This window comes from Amblyomma mixtum, chromosome 5 (assembly GCF_055824585.1).
Source record: "Amblyomma mixtum isolate Tamu chromosome 5, ASM5582458v1, whole genome shotgun sequence".
In the NCBI taxonomy this organism is placed as follows: domain Eukaryota; kingdom Metazoa; phylum Arthropoda; class Arachnida; order Ixodida; family Ixodidae; genus Amblyomma; species Amblyomma mixtum.
Window position 1 is genome coordinate 202,913,061 of NC_143016.1, and position 25,772 is coordinate 202,938,832.

Consider the following 25,772-nt stretch of genomic DNA (forward strand, 5'->3'; position numbering starts at 1 on the left):
GATAAATGGCAAATTTAATTTCAAGAATATCGTTGTCATGACACTTACGACCAAAAAAGAACCATTTAAATACACTTATAAAAACAGATCAAACAACTTATCACAAGTAAAGAGATTTCAGTCTTTGGGAGTAACATTCACACCTAATGCACTGGCATATCGACCTAATTTGCTCCAAAGCACAAGCAAACCGCATATAAAAATGCCTAATAAGATCAATTCTAGAGCATACATACCCTGTTTGGTCACCCTATCATGTGAGTGATGTAAAAAAAATGAGTCTCTTCAAAAAAAGCAATAAGATTTATTTACGGCAGCAAGAGAAACTAAATGAAGCGTTTTCAGTGTTCTGCGATTCAAGTGAGAAATGGCAAATTTAATTTCAAGAAAATCGTTGTCATGACACTTACGACCAAAAAAACCATTTAAATACACTTATAAAAACAGATCAAACAACTTATCACAAGTAAAGAGATTTCAGTATCTGGGAATAACATTAACACCTAATCCACAGGCATATCGACTTAATTAGCTCAAAAGCACAAGCTTACCGCATATAAAAATGCCTAATAAGACCAATTCTTGATCATACATGCGCTGTTTGGTCACCCTATCATGTGCGTGATGTAAAAAAACCTGAGTCTCTTCAAAGAAAAGCAATAAGATTTATTTACGGCAGCAAGAGAAACTAAACGAAGCGTTTTCAGTGTTCTGCGATTGAAGTGATAAATGGCAAATTTAATTTCAAGAAAATCGTTGTCATGACACTTACGACCAAAAAAGAACCATTTACATACACTTATAAAAACAGATCAAACAACTTATCACAAGTAAAGAGATTTCAGTATCTGGGAGTAACATTCACATCTAATGCACAGGCATATGACCTAATTTGCTCCAAAGCACAAGCTTACCGCATATAAAAATGCCTAATAAGACCAATTCTTGATCATACATGCGCTGTTTGGTCACCCTATCATGTGCGTGATGTAAAAAAACCTGAGTCTCTTCAAAGAAAAGCAATAAGATTTATTTACGGCAGCAAGAGAAACTAAATGAAGCGTTTTCAGTGTTCTGCGATTGAAGTGATAAATGGCGAATTTAATTTCAAGAAAATCGTTGTCATGACACTTACGACCAAAAAAGAACCGTTTAAATACACTTATAAAAACAGATCAAACAACTTATCACAAGTAAAGAGATTTCAGTATCCGGGAGTAACATTCACACCTAATCCACAGGCATATCGACCTAATTTGCTCCAAAGCACAAGCTTACCGCATATAAAAATGCCTAATAAGATCAATTCTTGAGCATGCATGCGCTGTTTGGTCACCCTTTCATGTGCGTGATGTTAAAAAACCTGTGTCTCTTCAAAGAAAAGCAATAAGATTTATTTACGGCAGCAAGAGAAACTAAATGAAGCGTTTTCAGTGCTTTGCGATTGAAGTGATAAATGGCAAATTTAATTTCAAGAATATCGTTGTCATGACACTTACGACCAAAAAAGAACCATTTAAATACACTTATAAAAACAGATCAAACAACTTATCACAAGTAAAGAGATTTCAGTCTTTGGGAGTAACATTCACACCTAATGCACTGGCATATCGACCTAATTTGCTCCAAAGCACAAGCAAACCGCATATAAAAATGCCTAATAAGATCAATTCTAGAGCATACATACCCTGTTTGGTCACCCTATCATGTGAGTGATGTAAAAAAAATGAGTCTCTTCAAAAAAAGCAATAAGATTTATTTACGGCAGCAAGAGAAACTAAATGAAGCGTTTTCAGTGTTCTGCGATTCAAGTGAGAAATGGCAAATTTAATTTCAAGAAAATCGTTGTCATGACACTTACGACCAAAAAAACCATTTAAATACACTTATAAAAACAGATCAAACAACTTATCACAAGTAAAGAGATTTCAGTATCTGGGAATAACATTAACACCTAATCCACAGGCATATCGACTTAATTTGCTCAAAAGCACAAGCTTACCGCATATAAAAATGCCTAATAAGACCAATTCTTGATCATACATGCGCTGTTTGGTCACCCTATCATGTGCGTGATGTAAAAAAACCTGAGTCTCTTCAAAGAAAAGCAATAAGATTTATTTACGGCAGCAAGAGAAACTAAATGAAGCGTTTTCAGTGTTCTGCGATTGAAGTGATAAATGGCGAATTTAATTTCAAGAAAATCGTTGTCATGACACTTACGACCAAAAAAGAACCGTTTAAATACACTTATAAAAACAGATCAAACAACTTATCACAAGTAAAGAGATTTCAGTATCCGGGAGTAACATTCACACCTAATCCACAGGCATATCGACCTAATTTGCTCCAAAGCACAAGCTTACCGCATATAAAAATGCCTAATAAGATCAATTCTTGAGCATGCATGCGCTGTTTGGTCACCCTTTCATGTGCGTGATGTTAAAAAACCTGTGTCTCTTCAAAGAAAAGCAATAAGATTTATTTACGGCAGCAAGAGAAACTAAATGAAGCGTTTTCAGTGCTTTGCGATTGAAGTGATAAATGGCAAATTTAATTTCAAGAATATCGTTGTCATGACACTTACGACCAAAAAAGAACCATTTAAATACACTTATAAAAACAGATCAAACAACTTATCACAAGTAAAGAGATTTCAGTCTTTGGGAGTAACATTCACACCTAATGCACTGGCATATCGACCTAATTTGCTCCAAAGCACAAGCAAACCGCATATAAAAATGCCTAATAAGATCAATTCTAGAGCATACATACCCTGTTTGGTCACCCTATCATGTGAGTGATGTAAAAAAATGAGTATCTTCAAAAAAAGCAATAAGATTTATTTACGGCAGCAAGAGAAACTAAATGAAGCGTTTTCAGTGTTCTGCGATTCAAGTGAGAAATGGCAAATTTAATTTCAAGAAAATCGTTGTCATGACACTTACGACCAAAAAAACCATTTAAATACACTTATAAAAACAGATCAAACAACTTATCACAAGTAAAGAGATTTCAGTATCTGGGAATAACATTAACACCTAATCCACAGGCATATCGACTTAATTTGCTCAAAAGCACAAGCTTACCGCATATAAAAATGCCTAATAAGACCAATTCTTGATCATACATGCGCTGTTTGGTCACCCTATCATGTGCGTGATGTAAAAAAACCTGAGTCTCTTCAAAGAAAAACAATAAGATTTATTTACGGCAGCAAGAGAAACTAAATGAAGCGTTTTCAGTGTTCTGCGATTGAAGTGATAAATGGCGAATTTAATTTCAAGAAAATCGTTGTCATGACACTTACGACCAAAAAAGAACCGTTTAAATACACTTATAAAAACAGATCAAACAACTTATCACAAGTAAAGAGATTTCAGTATCCGGGAGTAACATTCACACCTAATCCACAGGCATATCGACCTAATTTGCTCCAAAGCACAAGCTTACCGCATATAAAAATGCCTAATAAGATCAATTCTTGAGCATGCATGCGCTGTTTGGTCACCCTTTCATGTGCGTGATGTTAAAAAACCTGTGTCTCTTCAAAGAAAAGCAATAAGATTTATTTACGGCAGCAAGAGAAACTAAATGAAGCGTTTTCAGTGCTTTGCGATCGAAGTGAGAAATGGCAAAATTAATTTCAAGAAAACCGTTGTCATGACACTTACGACCAAAAAAGAACCATTTAAATACACTTATAAAAACACATCAAACAACTTATCAGAAGTAAAGAGATTTCAGTCTTCACATTCACACCTAATGCACAGGCATATCGACCTAATTTGCTCTAAAGCACCAGCTTACCGCATATAAAAATGCCTAATAAGACCAATTCTTCAGCATACATGCGCTGTTTGGTCACCCTATCATGTGCGTGATGTAAAGAAACCTGAGTCTCTTCAAAGAAAAGCAATAAGATTTATTTACAGCAAAGAGAGAAACTAAATGAAGCGTTTTCACTTTTCTGCGATTGAAGTGAGAAATGGCAAATTTAATTTCAAGAAAATCGTCATGAAACTTACGACCAAAAAAGAACCATTTAAATACACTTATAAAAAGAGATCAAACAACTTATCACAAGTAAAGAGATTTAAGTATCTGGGAATAACATTCACACCTAATCCACAGGCATATCGACCTAATTTGCTCAAAAGCACAAGCTTACCGCATATAAAAATGCCTAATAAGACCAATTCTTGATCATACATGCGCTGTTTGGTCACCCTATCATGTGCGTGATGTAAAAAAACCTGAGTCTCTTCAAAGAAAAGCAATAAGATTTATTTACGGCAGCAAGAGAAACTAAATGAAGCGTTTTCAGTGTTCTGCGATTGAAGTAATAAATGGCAAATTTAATTTCAAGAATATCGTTGTCATGACACTTACGACCAAAAAAGAACCATTTAAATACACTTATAAAAACAGATCAAACAACTTATCACAAGTAAAGAGATTTCAGTCTTCACATTCACACCTAATGCACAGGCATATCGACCTAATTTGCTCCAAAGCACAAGCTTACCGCATATAAATATGCCTAATAAGACCAATTCTTGAGCATACATGCACTGTTTGGTCACCCTATCATGTGCGTGATGTAAAAAAAACCTGAGTCTCTTCAAAGAAAAGCAATAAGATTTATTTACGGCAGGAAGACAAACTAAATGAAGCGTTTTCAGTGTTCTGCGATTCAAGTGAGAAATGGCAAATTTAATTTCAAGAAAATCGTTGTCATGACACTTACGACCAAAAAAACCATTTAAATACACTTATAAAAACAGCTCAAACAGCTTATCACAAGTAAAGAGATTTCAGTCTTTGGGAGTAACATTCTCACCTAATGCACAGGCATATCGACCTAATTTGCTCCAAAGCACAAGCAAACCGCATATAAAAATGCCTAATAAGATCAATTCTAGAGCATACATACCCTGTTTGGTCACCCTATCATGTGAGTGATGTAAAAAAAACCTGAGTCTCTTCAAAAAAAGCAATAAGATTTATTTACGGCAGCAAGAGAAACTAAATGAAGCGTTTTCAGTGTTCTGCGATTCAAGTGAGAAATGGCAAATTTAATTTCAAGAAAATCGTTGTCATGACACTTACGACCAAAAACGAACCATTTAAATACACTTATAAAAACAGATCAAACAACTTATCACAAGTAAAGAGATTTCAGTATCTGGGAATAACATTAACACCTAATCCACAGGCATATCGACTTAATTTGCTCAAAAGCACAAGCTTACCGCATATAAAAATGCCTAATAAGACCAATTCTTGATCATACATGCGCTGTTTGGTCACCCTATCATGTGCGTGATGTAAAAAAACCTGAGTCTCTTCAAAGAAAAGCAATAAGATTTATTTACGGCAGCAAGAGAAACTAAATGAAGCGTTTTCAGTGTTCTGCGATTGAAGTGATAAATGGCAAATTTAATTTCAAGAAAATCGTTGTCATGACACTTACGACCAAAAAAGAACCATTTAAATACTTTTATAAAAACAGATCAAACAACTTATCACAAGTAAAGAGATTTCAGTATCTGGGAGTAACATTCACATCTAATGCACAGGCATATGACCTAATTTGCTCCAAAGCACAAGCTTACCGCATATAAAAATGCCTAATAAGACCAATTCTTGATCATACATGCGCTGTTTGGTCACCCTATCATGTGCGTGATGTAAAAAAACCTGAGTCTCTTCAAAGAAAAGCAATAAGATTTATTTACGGCAGCAAGAGAAACTAAATGAAGCGTTTTCAGTGTTCTGCGATTGAAGTGATAAATGGCGAATTTAATTTCAAGAATATCGTTGTCATGACACTTACGACCAAAAAAGAACCGTTTAAATACACTTATAAAAACAGATCAAACAACTTATCACAAGTAGAGAGATTTCAGTATCCGGGAGTAACATTCACACCTAATCCACAGGCATATCGACCTAATTTGCTCCAAAGCACAAGCTTACCGCATATAAAAATGCCTAATAAGATCAATTCTTGAGCATGCATGCGCTGTTTGGTCACCCTTTCATGTGCGTGATGTAAAAAAACCTGAGTCTCTTCAAAGAAAAGCAATAAGATTTATTTACAGCAGCAAAAGAAACTAAATGAAGCGTTTTCACTGTTCTGCGATTGAAGTGAGAAATGGCAAATTTAATTTCAAGAAAATCGTCATGAAACTTACGACCAAAAAAGAACCATTTAAATACACTTATAAAAAGAGATCAAACAACTTATCACAAGTAAAGAGATTTAAGTATCTGGGAATAACATTCACACCTAATCCACAGGCATATCGACCTAATTTGCTCAAAAGCACAAGCTTACCGCATATAAAAATGCCTAATAAGACCAATTCTTGATCATACATGCGCTGTTTGGTCACCCTATCATGTGCGTGATGTAAAAAAACCTGAGTCTCTTCAAAGAAAAGCAATAAGATTTATTTACGGCAGCAAGAGAAACTAAATGAAGCGTTTTCAGTGTTCTGCGATTGAAGTGATAAATGGCAAATTTAATTTCAAGAATATCGTTGTCATGACACTTACGACCAAAAAAGAACCATTTAAATACACTTATAAAAACACATCAAACAACTTATCACAAGTAAAGAGATTTCAGTCTTCACATTCACACCTAATGCACAGGCATATCGACCTAATTTGCTCCAAAGCACCAGCTTACCGCATATAAAAATGCCTAATAAGACCAATTCTTGAGCATACATGCGCTGTTTGGTCACCCTATCATGTGCGTGATGTAAAAAAACCTGAGTCTCTTCAAAGAAAAGCAATAAGATTTATTTACAGCAGCAAAAGAAACTAAATGAAGCGTTTTCACTGTTCTGCGATTGAAGTGAGAAATGGCAAATTTAATTTCAAGAAAATCGTCATGAAACTTACGACCAAAAAAGAACCATTTAAATACACTTATAAAAAGAGATCAAACAACTTATCACAAGTAAAGAGATTTAAGTATCTGGGAATAACATTCACACCTAATCCACAGGCATATCGACCTAATTTGCTCCAAAGCACAAGCTTACCGCATATAAAAATGCCTAATAAGATCAATTCTAGAGCATACACACCCTGTTTGGTCACCCTATCATGTGCGTGATGTAAAAAAACCTGAGTCTCTTCAAAGAAAAGCAATAAGATTTATTTACGGCAGCAAGAGAAACTAAATGAAGCGTTTTCAGTGTTCTGCGATTGAAGTGATAAATGGCAAATTTAATTTCAAGAAAATCGTTGTCATGACACTTACGACCAAAAAAGAACCATTTAAATACACTTATAAAAACAGATCAAACAACTTATCACAAGTAAAGAGATTTCAGTATCTGGGAGTAACATTCACATCTAATGCACAGGCATATGGCCTAATTTGCTCCAAAGCACAAGCTTACCGCATATAAAAATGCCTAATAAGACCAATTCTTGATCATACATGCGCTGTTTGGTCACCCTATCATGTGCGTGATGTAAAAAAACCTGAGTCTCTTCAAAGAAAAGCAATAAGATTTATTTACGGCAGCAAGAGAAACTAAATGAAGCGTTTTCAGTGTTCTGCGATTGAAGTGATAAATGGCGAATTTAATTTCAAGAATATCGTTGTCATGACACTTACGACCAAAAAAGAACCGTTTAAATACACTTATAAAAACAGATCAAACAACTTATCACAAGTAAAGAGATTTCAGTATCCGGGAGTAACATTCACACCTAATCCACAGGCATATCGACCTAATTTGCTCCAAAGCACAAGCTTACCGCATATAAAAATGCCTAATAAGATCAATTCTTGAGCATGCATGCGCTGTTTGGTCACCCTTTCATGTGCGTGATGTTAAAAAACCTGTGTCTCTTCAAAGAAAAGCAATAAGATTTATTTACGGCAGCAAGAGAAACTAAATGAAGCGTTTTCAGTGTTTTGCGATCGAAGTGAGAAATGGCAAATTTAATTTCAAGAAAACCGTTGTCATGACACTTACGACCAAAAAAGAACCATTTAAATACACTTATAAAAACACATCAAACAACTTATCACAAGTAAAGAGATTTCAGTCTTCACATTCACACCTAATGCACAGGCATATCGACCTAATTTGCTCCAAAGCACCAGCTTACCGCATATAAAAATGCCTAATAAGACCAATTCTTGAGCATACATGCGCTGTTTGGTCACCCTATCATGTGCGTGATGTAAAAAAACCTGAGTCTCTTCAAAGAAAAGCAATAAGATTTATTTACAGCAGCAAAAGAAACTAAATGAAGCGTTTTCACTGTTCTGCGATTGAAGTGAGAAATGGCAAATTTAATTTCAAGAAAATCATCATGAAACTTACGACCAAAAAAGAACCATTTAAATACACTTATAAAAAGAGATCAAACAACTTATCACAAGTAAAGAGATTTAAGTATCTGGGAATAACATTCACACCTAATCCACAGGCATATCGACCTAATTTGCTCAAAAGCACAAGCTTACCGCATATAAAAATGCCTAATAAGACCAATTCTTGATCATACATGCGCTGTTTGGTCACCCTATCATGTGCGTGATGTAAAAAAACCTGAGTCTCTTCAAAGAAAAGCAATAAGATTTATTTACGGCAGCAAGAGAAACTAAATGAAGCGTTTTCAGTGTTCTGCGATTGAAGTGATAAATGGCAAATTTAATTTCAAGAATATCGTTGTCATGACACTTACGACCAAAAAAGAACCATTTAAATACACTTATAAAAACAGATCAAACAACTTATCACAAGTAAAGAGATTTCAGTCTTCACATTCACACCTAATGCACAGGCATATCGACCTAATTTGCTCCAAAGCACAAGCTTACCGCATATAAATATGCCTAATAAGACCAATTCTTGAGCATACATGCACTGTTTGGTCACCCTATCATGTGCGTGATGTAAAAAAAACCTGAGTCTCTTCAAAAAAAGCAATAAGATTTATTTACGGCAGCAAGAGAAACTAAATGAAGCGTTTTCAGTGTTCTGCGATTGAAGTGATAAATGGCAAATTTAATTTCAAGAAAATCGTTGTCATGACACTTACGACCAAAAAAGAACCGTTTAAATACACTTATAAAAACAGATCAAACAACTTATCACAAGTAAAGAGATTTCAGTATCCGGGAGTAACATTCACACCTAATCCACAGGCATATCGACCTAATTTGCTCCAAAGCACAAGCTTACCGCATATAAAAATGCCTAATAAGATCAATTCTTGAGCATGCATGCGCTGTTTGGTCACCCTTTCATGTGCGTGATGTTAAAAAACCTGTGTCTCTTCAAAGAAAAGCAATAAGATTTATTTACGGCAGCAAGAGAAACTAAATGAAGCGTTTTCAGTGTTTTGCGATCGAAGTGAGAAATGGCAAATTTAATTTCAAGAAAACCGTTGTCATGACACTTACGACCAAAAAAGAACCATTTAAATACACTTATAAAAACACATCAAACAACTTATCACAAGTAAAGAGATTTCAGTCTTCACATTCACACCTAATGCACAGGCATATCGACCTAATTTGCTCCAAAGCACCAGCTTACCGCATATAAAAATGCCTAATAAGACCAATTCTTGAGCATACATGCGCTGTTTGGTCACCCTATCATGTGCGTGATGTAAAAAAACCTGAGTCTCTTCAAAGAAAAGCAATAAGATTTATTTACAGCAGCAAAAGAAACTAAATGAAGCGTTTTCACTGTTCTGCGATTGAAGTGAGAAATGGCAAATTTAATTTCAAGAAAATCATCATGAAACTTACGACCAAAAAAGAACCATTTAAATACACTTATAAAAAGAGATCAAACAACTTATCACAAGTAAAGAGATTTAAGTATCTGGGAATAACATTCACACCTAATCCACAGGCATATCGACCTAATTTGCTCAAAAGCACAAGCTTACCGCATATAAAAATGCCTAATAAGACCAATTCTTGATCATACATGCGCTGTTTGGTCACCCTATCATGTGCGTGATGTAAAAAAACCTGAGTCTCTTCAAAGAAAAGCAATAAGATTTATTTACGGCAGCAAGAGAAACTAAATGAAGCGTTTTCAGTGTTCTGCGATTGAAGTGATAAATGGCAAATTTAATTTCAAGAATATCGTTGTCATGACACTTACGACCAAAAAAGAACCATTTAAATACACTTATAAAAACAGATCAAACAACTTATCACAAGTAAAGAGATTTCAGTCTTCACATTCACACCTAATGCACAGGCATATCGACCTAATTTGCTCCAAAGCACAAGCTTACCGCATATAAATATGCCTAATAAGACCAATTCTTGAGCATACATGCACTGTTTGGTCACCCTATCATGTGCGTGATGTAAAAAAAACCTGAGTCTCTTCAAAAAAAGCAATAAGATTTATTTACGGCAGCAAGAGAAACTAAATGAAGCGTTTTCAGTGTTCTGCGATTGAAGTGATAAATGGCAAATTTAATTTCAAGAAAATCGTTGTCATGACACTTACGACCAAAAAAGAACCATTTAAATACACTTATAAAAACAGATCAAACAACTTATCACAAGTAAAGAGATTTCAGTATCCGGGAGTAACATTCACACCTAATCCACAGGCATATCGACCTAATTTGCTCCAAAGCACAAGCTTACCGCATATAAAAATGCCTAATAAGATCAATTCTTGAGCATGCATGCGCTGTTTGGTCACCCTTTCATGTGCGTGATGTTAAAAAACCTGTGTCTCTTCAGAGAAAAGCAATAAGATTTATTTACGGCAGCAAGAGAAACTAAATGAAGCGTTTTCAGTGCTTTGCGATCGAAGTGAGAAATGGCAAAATTAATTTCAAGAAAACCGTTGTCATGACACTTACGACCAAAAAAGAACCATTTAAATACACTTATAAAAACACATCAAACAACTTATCAGAAGTAAAGAGATTTCAGTCTTCACATTCACACCTAATGCACAGGCATATCGACCTAATTTGCTCTAAAGCACCAGCTTACCGCATATAAAAATGCCTAATAAGACCAATTCTTCAGCATACATGCGCTGTTTGGTCACCCTATCATGTGCGTGATGTAAAGAAACCTGAGTCTCTTCAAAGAAAAGCAATAAGATTTATTTACAGCAAGAGAGAAACTAAATGAAGCGTTTTCACTGTTCTGCAATTGAAGTGAGAAATGGCAAATTTAATTTCAAGAAAATCGTCATGAAACTTACGACCAAAAAAGAACCATTTAAATACACTTATAAAAAGAGATCAAACAACTTATCACAAGTAAAGAGATTTAAGTATCTGGGAATAACATTCACACCTAATCCACAGGCATATCGACCTAATTTGCTCAAAAGCACAAGCTTACCGCATATAAAAATGCCTAATAAGACCAATTCTTGATCATACATGCGCTGTTTGGTCACCCTATCATGTGCGTGATGTAAAAAAACCTGAGTCTCTTCAAAGAAAAGCAATAAGATTTATTTACGGCAGCAAGAGAAACTAAATGAAGCGTTTTCAGTGTTCTGCGATTGAAGTGATAAATGGCAAATTTAATTTCAAGAATATCGTTGTCATGACACTTACGACCAAAAAAGAACCATTTAAATACACTTATAAAAACAGATCAAACAACTTATCACAAGTAAAGAGATTTCAGTCTTCACATTCACACCTAATGCACAGGCATATCGACCTAATTTGCTCCAAAGCACAAGCTTACCGCATATAAATATGCCTAATAAGACCAATTCTTGAGCATACATGCACTGTTTGGTCACCCTATCATGTGCGTGATGTAAAAAAAACCTGAGTCTCTTCAAAGAAAAGCAATAAGATTTATTTACGGCAGGAAGAGAAACTAAATGAAGCGTTTTCAGTGTTCTGCGATTCAAGTGAGAAATGGCAAATTTAATTTCAAGAAAATCGTTGTCATGACACTTACGACCAAAAAAACCATTTAAATACACTTATAAAAACAGCTCAAACAACTTATCACAAGTAAAGAGATTTCAGTCTTTGGGAGTAACATTCACACCTAATGCACAGGCATATCGACCTAATTTGCTCCAAAGCACAAGCAAACCGCATATAAAAATGCCTAATAAGATCAATTCTAGAGCATACATACCCTGTTTGGTCACCCTATCATGTGAGTGATGTAAAAAAAACCTGAGTCTCTTCAAAAAAAGCAATAAGATTTATTTACGGCAGCAAGAGAAACTAAATGAAGCGTTTTCAGTGTTCTGCGATTGAAGTGATAAATGGCGAATTTAATTTCAAGAAAATCGTTGTCATGACACTTACGACCAAAAAAGAACCGTTTAAATACACTTATAAAAACAGATCAAACAACTTATCACAAGTAAAGAGATTTCAGTATCCGGGAGTAACATTCACACCTAATCCACAGGCATATCGACCTAATTTGCTCTAAAGCACAAGCTTACCGCATATAAAAATGATTAATAAGATCAATTCTTGAGCATGCATGCGCTGTTTGGTCACCCTTTCATGTGCGTGATGTTAAAAAACCTGTGTCTCTTCAAAGAAAAGCAATAAGATTTATTTACGGCAGCAAGAGAAACTAAATGAAGCGTTTTCAGTGCTTTGCGATCGAAGTGAGAAATGGCAAAATTAATTTCAAGAAAACCGTTGTCATGACACTTACGACCAAAAAAGAACCATTTAAATACACTTATAAAAACACATCAAACAACTTATCAGAAGTAAAGAGATTTCAGTCTTCACATTCACACCTAATGCACAGGCATATCGACCTAATTTGCTCTAAAGCACCAGCTTACCGCATATAAAAATGCCTAATAAGACCAATTCTTCAGCATACATGCGCTGTTTGGTCACCCTATCATGTGCGTGATGTAAAGAAACCTGAGTCTCTTCAAAGAAAAGCAATAAGATTTATTTACAGCAAGAGAGAAACTAAATGAAGCGTTTTCACTGTTCTGCGATTCAAGTGAGAAATGGCAAATTTAATTTCAAGAAAATCGTCATGAAACTTACGACCAAAAAAGAACCATTTAAATACACTTATAAAAAGAGATCAAACAACTTATCACAAGTAAAGAGATTTAAGTATCTGGGAATAACATTCACACCTAATCCACAGGCATATCGACCTAATTTGCTCAAAAGCACAAGCTTACCGCATATAAAAATGCCTAATAAGACCAATTCTTGATCATACATGCGCTGTTTGGTCACCCTATCATGTGCGTGATGTAAAAAAACCTGAGTCTCTTCAAAGAAAAGCAATAAGATTTATTTACGGCAGCAAGAGAAACTAAATGAAGCGTTTTCAGTGTTCTGCGATTGAAGTAATAAATGGCAAATTTAATTTCAAGAATATCGTTGTCATGACACTTACGACCAAAAAAGAACCATTTAAATACACTTATAAAAACAGATCAAACAACTTATCACAAGTAAAGAGATTTCAGTCTTCACATTCACACCTAATGCACAGGCATATCGACCTAATTTGCTCCAAAGCACAAGCTTACCGCATATAAATATGCCTAATAAGACCAATTCTTGAGCATACATGCACTGTTTGGTCACCCTATCATGTGCGTGATGTAAAAAAAACCTGAGTCTCTTTAAAGAAAAGCAATAAGATTTATTTACGGCAGGAAGAGAAACTAAATGAAGCGTTTTCAGTGTTCTGCGATTCAAGTGAGAAATGGCAAATTTAATTTCACGAAAATCGTTGTCATGACACTTAGGACCAAAAAAGAACCATTTAAATACACTTATAAAAACAGCTCAAACAGCTTATCACAAGTAAAGAGATTTCAGTCTTTGGGAGTAACATTCACACCTAATGCACAGGCATATCGACCTAATTTGCTCCAAAGCACAAGCAAACCGCATACAAAAATGCCTAATAAGATCAATTCTAGAGCATACATACCCTGTTTGGTCACCCTATCATGTGAGTGATGTAAAAAAAACCTGAGTCTCTTCAAAAAAAGCAATAAGATTTATTTACGGCAGCAAGAGAAACTAAATGAAGCGTTTTCAGTGTTCTGCGATTCAAGTGAGAAATGGCAAATTTAATTTCAAGAAAATCGTTGTCATGACACTTACGACCAAAAACGAACCATTTAAATCCACTTATAAAAACAGATCAAACAACTTATCACAAGTAAAGAGATTTCAGTATCTGGGAATAACATTAACACCTAATCCACAGGCATATCGACTTAATTTGCTCAAAAGCACAAGCTTACCGCATATAAAAATGCCTAATAAGACCAATTCTTGATCATACATGCGCTGTTTGGTCACCCTATCATGTGCGTGATGTAAAAAAACCTGAGTCTCTTCAAAGAAAAGCAATAAGATTTATTTACGGCAGCAAGAGAAACTAAATGAAGCGTTTTCAGTGTTCTGCGATTGAAGTGATAAATGGCAAATTTAATTTCAAGAAAATCGTTGTCATGACACTTACGACCAAAAAAGAACCATTTAAATACACTTATAAAAACAGATCAAACAACTTATCTCAAGTAAAGAGATTTCAGTATCTGGGAGTAACATTCACATCTAATGCACAGGCATGTGACCTAATTTGCTCCAAAGCACAAGCTTACCGCATATAAAAATGCCTAATAAGACCAATTCTTGATCATACATGCGCTGTTTGGTCACCCTATCATGTGCGTGATGTAAAAAAACCTGAGTCTCTTCAAAGAAAAGCAATAAGATTTATTTACGGCAGCAAGAGAAACTAAATGAAGCGTTTTCAGTGTTCTGCGATTGAAGTGATAAATGGCGAATTTAATTTCAAGAATATCGTTGTCATGACACTTACGACCAAAAAAGAACCGTTTAAATACACTTATAAAAACAGATCAAACAACTTATCACAAGTAAAGAGATTTCAGTATCCGGGAGTAACATTCACACCTAATCCACAGGCATATCGACCTAATTTGCTCCAAAGCACAAGCTTACCGCATATAAAAATGCCTAATAAGATCAATTCTTGAGCAATCATGCGCTGTTTGGTCACCCTTTCATGTGCGTGATGTAAAAAAACCTGAGTCTCTTCAAAGAAAAGCAATAAGATTTATTTACGGCAGCAAGAGAAACTAAATGAAGCGTTTTCAGTGTTCTGCGATTGAAGTGATAAATGGCAAATTTAATTTCAAGAAAATCGTTGGCAACACTTACGACCAAAAAAGAACCATTTAAATACACTTATAAAAACAGATCAAACAACTTATCTCAAGTAAAGAGATTTCAGTATCTGGGAGTAACATTCACATCTAATGCACAGGCATATGACCTAATTTGCTCCAAAGCACAAGCTTACCGCATATAAAAATGCCTAATAAGACCAATTCTTGATTATACATGCGCTGTTTGGTCACCCTATCATGTGCGTGATGTAAAAAAACCTGTGTCTCTTCAAAGAAAAGCAATAAGATTTATTTACGGCAGCAAGAGAAACTAAATGAAGCGTTTTCAGTGTTTTGCGATCGAAGTGAGAAATGGCAAATTTAATTTCAAGAAAACCGTTGTCATGACACTTACGACCAAAAAAGAACCATTTAAATACACTTATAAAAACACATCAAACAACTTATCACAAGTAAAGAGATTTCAGTCTTCACATTCACACCTAATGCACAGGCATATCGACCTAATTTGCTCCAAAGCACCAGCTTACCGCATATAAAAATGCCTAATAAGACCAATTCTTGAGCATACATGCGCTGTTTGGTCACCCTATCATGTGCGTGATGTAAAAAAACCTGAGTCTCTTCAAAGAAAAGCAATAAGATTTATTTACGGCAGGAAGAGAAACTAAATGAAGCGTTTTCAGTGTTCTGCGATTCAAGTGAGAAATGGCAAATTTAATTTCACGAAAATCGTTGTCATGACACTTAGGACCAAAAAAGAACCATTTAAATACACTTATAAAAACAGCTCAAACAGCTTATCACAAGTAAAGAGATTTCAGTCTTTGGGAGTAACATTCACACCTAATGCACAGGCATATCGACCTAATTTGCTCCAAAGCACAAGCAAACCGCATACAAAAATGCCTAATAAGATCAATTCTAGAGCATACATACCCTGTTTGGTCACCCTATCATGTGAGTGATGTAAAAAAAACCTGAGTCTCTTCAAAAAAAGCAATAAGATTTATTTACGGCAGCAAGAGAAACTAAATGAAGCGTTTTCAGTGTTCTGCGATTCAAGTGAGAAATGGCAAATTTAATTTCAAGAAAATCGTTGTCATGACACTTACGACCAAAAACGAACCATTTAAATCCACTTATAAAAACAGATCAAACAACTTATCACAAGTAAAGAGATTTCAGTATCTGGGAATAACATTAACACCTAATCCACAGGCATATCGACTTAATTTGCTCAAAAGCACAAGCTTACCGCATATAAAAATGCCTAATAAGACCAATTCTTGATCATACATGCGCTGTTTGGTCACCCTATCATGTGCGTGATGTAAAAAAACCTGAGTCTCTTCAAAGAAAAGCAATAAGATTTATTTACGGCAGCAAGAGAAACTAAATGAAGCGTTTTCAGTGTTCTGCGATTGAAGTGATAAATGGCAAATTTAATTTCAAGAAAATCGTTGTCATGACACTTACGACCAAAAAAGAACCATTTAAATACACTTATAAAAACAGATCAAACAACTTATCTCAAGTAAAGAGATTTCAGTATCTGGGAGTAACATTCACATCTAATGCACAGGCATGTGACCTAATTTGCTCCAAAGCACAAGCTTACCGCATATAAAAATGCCTAATAAGACCAATTCTTGATCATACATGCGCTGTTTGGTCACCCTATCATGTGCGTGATGTAAAAAAACCTGAGTCTCTTCAAAGAAAAGCAATAAGATTTATTTACGGCAGCAAGAGAAACTAAATGAAGCGTTTTCAGTGTTCTGCGATTGAAGTGATAAATGGCGAATTTAATTTCAAGAATATCGTTGTCATGACACTTACGACCAAAAAAGAACCGTTTAAATACACTTATAAAAACAGATCAAACAACTTATCACAAGTAAAGAGATTTCAGTATCCGGGAGTAACATTCACACCTAATCCACAGGCATATCGACCTAATTTGCTCCAAAGCACAAGCTTACCGCATATAAAAATGCCTAATAAGATCAATTCTTGAGCAATCATGCGCTGTTTGGTCACCCTTTCATGTGCGTGATGTAAAAAAACCTGAGTCTCTTCAAAGAAAAGCAATAAGATTTATTTACGGCAGCAAGAGAAACTAAATGAAGCGTTTTCAGTGTTCTGCGATTGAAGTGATAAATGGCAAATTTAATTTCAAGAAAATCGTTGGCAACACTTACGACCAAAAAAGAACCATTTAAATACACTTATAAAAACAGATCAAACAACTTATCTCAAGTAAAGAGATTTCAGTATCTGGGAGTAACATTCACATCTAATGCACAGGCATATGACCTAATTTGCTCCAAAGCACAAGCTTACCGCATATAAAAATGCCTAATAAGACCAATTCTTGATTATACATGCGCTGTTTGGTCACCCTATCATGTGCGTGATGTAAAAAAACCTGTGTCTCTTCAAAGAAAAGCAATAAGATTTATTTACGGCAGCAAGAGAAACTAAATGAAGCGTTTTCAGTGTTTTGCGATCGAAGTGAGAAATGGCAAATTTAATTTCAAGAAAACCGTTGTCATGACACTTACGACCAAAAAAGAACCATTTAAATACACTTATAAAAACACATCAAACAACTTATCACAAGTAAAGAGATTTCAGTCTTCACATTCACACCTAATGCACAGGCATATCGACCTAATTTGCTCCAAAGCACCAGCTTACCGCATATAAAAATGCCTAATAAGACCAATTCTTGAGCATACATGCGCTGTTTGGTCACCCTATCATGTGCGTGATGTAAAAAAACCTGAGTCTCTTCAAAGAAAAGCAATAAGATTTATTTACAGCAGCAAAAGAAACTAAATGAAGCGTTTTCACTGTTCTGCGATTGAAGTGAGAAATGGCAAATTTAATTTCAAGAAAATCGTCATGAAACTTACGACCAAAAAAGAACCATTTAAATACACTTATAAAAAGAGATCAAACAACTTATCACAAGTAAAGAGATTTAAGTATCTGGGAATAACATTCACACCTAATCCACAGGCATATCGACCTAATTTGCTCAAAAGCACAAGCTTACCGCATATAAAAATGCCTAATAAGACCAATTCTTGATCATACATGCGCTGTTTGGTCACCCTATCATGTGCGTGATGTAAAAAAACCTGAGTCTCTTCAAAGAAAAGCAATAAGATTTATTTACGGCAGCAAGAGAAACTAAATGAAGCGTTTTCAGTGTTCTGCGATTGAAGTGATAAATGGCAAATTTAATTTCAAGATTATCGTTGTCATGACACTTACGACCAAAAAAGAACCATTTAAATACACTTATAAAAACAGCTCAAACAACTTATCACAAGTAAAGAGATTTCAGTCTTTGGGAGTAACATTCACACCTAATGCACAGGCATATCGACCTAATTTGCTCCAAAGCACAAGCTTACCGCATATAAAAATGCCTAATAAGATCAATTCTAGAGCATACATACCCTGTTTGGTCACCCTATCATGTGAGTGATGTAAAAAAAACCTGAGTCTCTGCAAAAAAGCAATAAGATTTATTTACGGCAGCAAGAGAAACTAAATGAAGCGTTTTCAGTGTTCTGCGATTCAAGTGAGAAATGGCAAATTTAATTTCAAGAAAATCGTTGTCATGACACTTACGACCAAAAACGAACCATTTAAATACACTTATAAAAACAGATCAAACAACTTATCACAAGTAAAGAGATTTCAGTATCCGGGAATAACATTCACACCTAATCCACAGGCATATCGACCTAATTTGCTCAAAAGCACAAGCTTACCGCATATAAAAATGCCTAATAAGACCAATTCTTGATCATACATGCGCTGTTTGGTCACCCTATCATGTGCGTGATGTAAAAAAACCTGAGTCTCTTCAAAGAAAAGCAATAAGATTTATTTACGGCAGCAAGAGAAACTAAATGAAGCGTTTTCAGTGTTCTGCGATTGAAGTGATAAATGGCAAATTTAATTTCAAGAAAATCGTTGTCATGACACTTACGACCAAAAAAGAACCATTTAAATACACTTATAAAAACACATCAAACAACTTATCACAAGTAAAAGAGATTTCAGTATCTGGGAGTAACATTCACACCTAATGCACAGGCATATCGACCTAATTTGCTCCAAAGCACAAGCTTACCGCATATAAAAATGCCTAATAAGATCAATTCTAGAGCATACATACCCTGTTTGGTCACCCTATCATGTGAGTGATGTAAAAAAACCTGAGTCTCTTCAAAAAAAGCAATAAGATTTATTTACGGCAGCAAGAGAAACTAAATGAAGCGTTTTCAGTGTTCTGCGATTCAAGTGAGAAATGGCAAATTTAATTTCAAGAAAATCGTTGTCATGACACTTACGACCAAAAAAACCATTTAAATACACTTATAAAAACAGCTCAAACAACTTATCACAAGTAAAGAGATTTCAGTCTTTGGGAGTAACATTCACACCTAATGCACAGGCATATCGACCTAATTTGCTCCAAAGCACAAGCAAACCGCATATAAAAATGCCTAATAAGATCAATTCTAGAGCATACATACCCTGTTTGGTCACCCTATCATGTGAGTGATGTAAAAAAAACCTGAGTCTCTTCAAAAAAAGCAATAAGATTTATTTACGGCAGCAAGAGAAACTAAATGAAGCGTTTTCAGTGTTCTGCGATTCAAGTGAGAAATGGCAAATTTAATTTCAAGAAAATCGTTGTCATGACACTTACGACCAAAAACGAACCATTTAAATACACTTATAAAAACAGATCAAACAACTTATCACAAGTAAAGAGATTTCAGTATCTGGGAATAACATTAACACCTAATCCACAGGCATATCGACTAAATTTGCTCAAAAGCACAAGCTTACCGCATATAAAAATGCCTAATAAGACCAATTCTTGATCATACATGCGCTGTTTGGTCACCCTATCATGTGCGTGATGTAAAAAAACCTGAGTCTCTTCAAAGAAAAGCAATAAGATTTATTTACGGCAGCAAGAGAAACTAAATGAAGCGTTTTCAGTGTTCTGCGATTGAAGTGATAAATGGCAAATTTAATTTCAAGAAAATCGTTGTCATGACACTTACGACTAAAAAAGAACCATTTAAATACACTTATAAAAACAGATCAAACAACTTATCACAAGTAAAGAGATTTCTGTATCTGGGAGTAACATTCACATCTAATGCACAGGCATATGACCTAATTTGCTCCAAAGCACAAGCTTACCGCATATAAAAATGCCTAATAAGATCAATTCTTGAGCATGCATGCGCTGTTTGGTCACCCTTTCATGTGCGTGATGTAAAAAAACCTGTGTCTCTTCAAAGAAAAGCAATAAGATTTATTTACGGCAGCAAGAGAAACTAAATGAAGCGTTTTCAGTGTTCTGCGATTGAAGTGATAAATGGCAAATTTAATTTCAAGAATATCGTTGTCATGACACTTACGACCAAAAAAGAACCATTTAAATACTTATAAAAACAGATCAAACAACTTATCACAAGTAATGAGATTTCAGTCTTCACATTCACACCTAATGCACAGGCATATCGACCTAATTTGCTCCAAAGCACAAGCTTACCGCATATAAAAATGCCTAATAAGATCAATTCTAGAGCATACATACCCTGTTTGGTCACCCTATCATGTGAGTGATGTAAAAAAAACCTGAGTCTCTTCAAAAAAGCAATAAGATTTATTTACGGCAGCAAGAGAAACTAAATGAAGCGTTTTCAGTGTTCTGCGATTCAAGTGAGAAATGGCAAATTTAATTTCAAGAAAATCGTTGTCATGACACTTACGACCAAAAACGAACCATTTAAATCCACTTATAAAAACAGATCAAACAACTTATCACAAGTAAAGAGATTTCAGTATCTGGGAATAACATTAACACCTAATCCACAGGCATATCGACTTAATTTGCTCAAAAGCACAAGCTTACCGCATATAAAAATGCCTAATAAGACCAATTCTTGATCATACATGCGCTGTTTGGTCACCCTATCATGTGCGTGATGTAAAAAAACCTGAGTCTCTTCAAAGAAAAGCAATAAGATTTATTTACGGCAGCAAGAGAAACTAAATGAAGCGTTTTCAGTGTTCTGCGATTGAAGTGATAAATGGCAAATTTAATTTCAAGAAAATCGTTGTCATGACACTTACGACCAAAAAAGAACCATTTAAATACACTTATAAAAACAGATCAAACAACTTATCTCAAGTAAAGAGATTTCAGTATCTGGGAGTAACATTCACATCTAATGCACAGGCATGTGACCTAATTTGCTCCAAAGCACAAGCTTACCGCATATAAAAATGCCTAATAAGACCAATTCTTGATCATACATGCGCTGTTTGGTCACCCTATCATGTGCGTGATGTAAAAAAACCTGAGTCTCTTCAAAGAAAAGCAATAAGATTTATTTACGGCAGCAAGAGAAACTAAATGAAGCGTTTTCAGTGTTCTGCGATTGAAGTGATAAATGGCGAATTTAATTTCAAGAATATCGTTGTCATGACACTTACGACCAAAAAAGAACCGTTTAAATACACTTATAAAAACAGATCAAACAACTTATCACAAGTAAAGAGATTTCAGTATCCGGGAGTAACATTCACACCTAATCCACAGGCATATCGACCTAATTTGCTCCAAAGCACAAGCTTACCGCATATAAAAATGCCTAATAAGATCAATTCTTGAGCAATCATGCGCTGTTTGGTCACCCTTTCATGTGCGTGATGTAAAAAAACCTGAGTCTCTTCAAAGAAAAGCAATAAGATTTATTTACGGCAGCAAGAGAAACTAAATGAAGCGTTTTCAGTGTTCTGCGATTGAAGTGATAAATGGCAAATTTAATTTCAAGAAAATCGTTGGCAACACTTACGACCAAAAAAGAACCATTTAAATACACTTATAAAAACAGATCAAACAACTTATCTCAAGTAAAGAGATTTCAGTATCTGGGAGTAACATTCACATCTAATGCACAGGCATATGACCTAATTTGCTCCAAAGCACAAGCTTACCGCATATAAAAATGCCTAATAAGACCAATTCTTGATTATACATGCGCTGTTTGGTCACCCTATCATGTGCGTGATGTAAAAAAACCTGTGTCTCTTCAAAGAAAAGCAATAAGATTTATTTACGGCAGCAAGAGAAACTAAATGAAGCGTTTTCAGTGTTTTGCGATCGAAGTGAGAAATGGCAAATTTAATTTCAAGAAAACCGTTGTCATGACACTTACGACCAAAAAAGAACCATTTAAATACACTTATAAAAACACATCAAACAACTTATCACAAGTAAAGAGATTTCAGTCTTCACATTCACACCTAATGCACAGGCATATCGACCTAATTTGCTCCAAAGCACCAGCTTACCGCATATAAAAATGCCTAATAAGACCAATTCTTGAGCATACATGCGCTGTTTGGTCACCCTATCATGTGCGTGATGTAAAAAAACCTGAGTCTCTTCAAAGAAAAGCAATAAGATTTATTTACAGCAGCAAAAGAAACTAAATGAAGCGTTTTCACTGTTCTGCGATTGAAGTGAGAAATGGCAAATTTAATTTCAAGAAAATCGTCATGAAACTTACGACCAAAAAAGAACCATTTAAATACACTTATAAAAAGAGATCAAACAACTTATCACAAGTAAAGAGATTTAAGTATCTGGGAATAACATTCACACCTAATCCACAGGCATATCGACCTAATTTGCTCAAAAGCACAAGCTTACCGCATATAAAAATGCCTAATAAGACCAATTCTTGATCATACATGCGCTGTTTGGTCACCCTATCATGTGCGTGATGTAAAAAAACCTGAGTCTCTTCAAAGAAAAGCAATAAGATTTATTTACGGCAGCAAGAGAAACTAAATGAAGCGTTTTCAGTGTTCTGCGATTGAAGTGATAAATGGCAAATTTAATTTCAAGATTATCGTTGTCATGACACTTACGACCAAAAAAGAACCATTTAAATACACTTATAAAAACAGCTCAAACAACTTATCACAAGTAAAGAGATTTCAGTCTTTGGGAGTAACATTCACACCTAATGCACAGGCATATCGACCTAATTTGCTCCAAAGCACAAGCTTACCGCATATAAAAATGCCTAATAAGATCAATTCTAGAGCATACATACCCTGTTTGGTCACCCTATCATGTGAGTGATGTAAAAAAAACCTGAGTCTCTGCAAAAAAGCAATAAGATTTATTTACGGCAGCAAGAGAAACTAAATGAAGCGTTTTCAGTGTTCTGCGATTCAAGTGAGAAATGGCAAATTTAATTTCAAGAAAATCGTTGTCATGACACTTACGACCAAAAACGAACCATTTAAATACACTTATAAAAACAGATCAAACAACTTATCACAAGTAAAGAGATTTCAGTATCCGGGAATAACATTCACACCTAATCCACAGGCATATCGACCTAATTTGCTCAAAAGCACAAGCTTACCGCATATAAAAATGCCTAATAAGACCAATTCTTGATCATACATGCGCTGTTTGGTCACCCTATCATGTGCGTGATGTAAAAAAACCTGAGTCTCTTCAAAGAAAAGCAATAAGATTTATTTACGGCAGCAAGAGAAACTAAATGAAGCGTTTTCAGTGTTCTGCGATTGAAGTGATAAATGGCAAATTTAATTTCAAGAAAATCGTTGTCATGACACTTACGACCAAAAAAGAACCATTTAAATACACTTATAAAAACACATCAAACAACTTATCACAAGTAAAAGAGATTTCAGTATCTGGGAGTAACATTCACACCTAATGCACAGGCATATCGACCTAATTTGCTCCAAAGCACAAGCTTACCGCATATAAAAATGCCTAATAAGATCAATTCTAGAGCATACATACCCTGTTTGGTCACCCTATCATGTGAGTGATGTAAAAAAACCTGAGTCTCTTCAAAAAAAGCAATAAGATTTATTTACGGCAGCAAGAGAAACTAAATGAAGCGTTTTCAGTGTTCTGCGATTCAAGTGAGAAATGGCAAATTTAATTTCAAGAAAATCGTTGTCATGACACTTACGACCAAAAAAACCATTTAAATACACTTATAAAAACAGCTCAAACAACTTATCACAAGTAAAGAGATTTCAGTCTTTGGGAGTAACATTCACACCTAATGCACAGGCATATCGACCTAATTTGCTCCAAAGCACAAGCAAACCGCATATAAAAATGCCTAATAAGATCAATTCTAGAGCATACATACCCTGTTTGGTCACCCTATCATGTGAGTGATGTAAAAAAAACCTGAGTCTCTTCAAAAAAAGCAATAAGATTTATTTACGGCAGCAAGAGAAACTAAATGAAGCGTTTTCAGTGTTCTGCGATTCAAGTGAGAAATGGCAAATTTAATTTCAAGAAAATCGTTGTCATGACACTTACGACCAAAAACGAACCATTTAAATACACTTATAAAAACAGATCAAACAACTTATCACAAGTAAAGAGATTTCAGTATCTGGGAATAACATTAACACCTAATCCACAGGCATATCGACTAAATTTGCTCAAAAGCACAAGCTTACCGCATATAAAAATGCCTAATAAGACCAATTCTTGATCATACATGCGCTGTTTGGTCACCCTATCATGTGCGTGATGTAAAAAAACCTGAGTCTCTTCAAAGAAAAGCAATAAGATTTATTTACGGCAGCAAGAGAAACTAAATGAAGCGTTTTCAGTGTTCTGCGATTGAAGTGATAAATGGCAAATTTAATTTCAAGAAAATCGTTGTCATGACACTTACGACTAAAAAAGAACCATTTAAATACACTTATAAAAACAGATCAAACAACTTATCACAAGTAAAGAGATTTCTGTATCTGGGAGTAACATTCACATCTAATGCACAGGCATATGACCTAATTTGCTCCAAAGCACAAGCTTACCGCATATAAAAATGCCTAATAAGATCAATTCTTGAGCATGCATGCGCTGTTTGGTCACCCTTTCATGTGCGTGATGTAAAAAAACCTGTGTCTCTTCAAAGAAAAGCAATAAGATTTATTTACGGCAGCAAGAGAAACTAAATGAAGCGTTTTCAGTGTTCTGCGATTGAAGTGATAAATGGCAAATTTAATTTCAAGAATATCGTTGTCATGACACTTACGACCAAAAAAGAACCATTTAAATACTTATAAAAACAGATCAAACAACTTATCACAAGTAATGAGATTTCAGTCTTCACATTCACACCTAATGCACAGGCATATCGACCTAATTTGCTCCAAAGCACAAGCTTACCGCATATAAAAATGCCTAATAAGATCAATTCTAGAGCATACATACCCTGTTTGGTCACCCTATCATGTGAGTGATGTAAAAAAAACCTGAGTCTCTTCAAAAAAGCAATAAGATTTATTTACGGCAGCAAGAGAAACTAAATGAAGCGTTTTCAGTGTTCTGCGATTCAAGTGAGAAATGGCAAATTTAATTTCAAGAAAATCGTTGTCATGACACTTACGACCAAAAACGAACCATTTAAATACACTTATAAAAACAGATCAAACAACTTATCACAAGTAAAG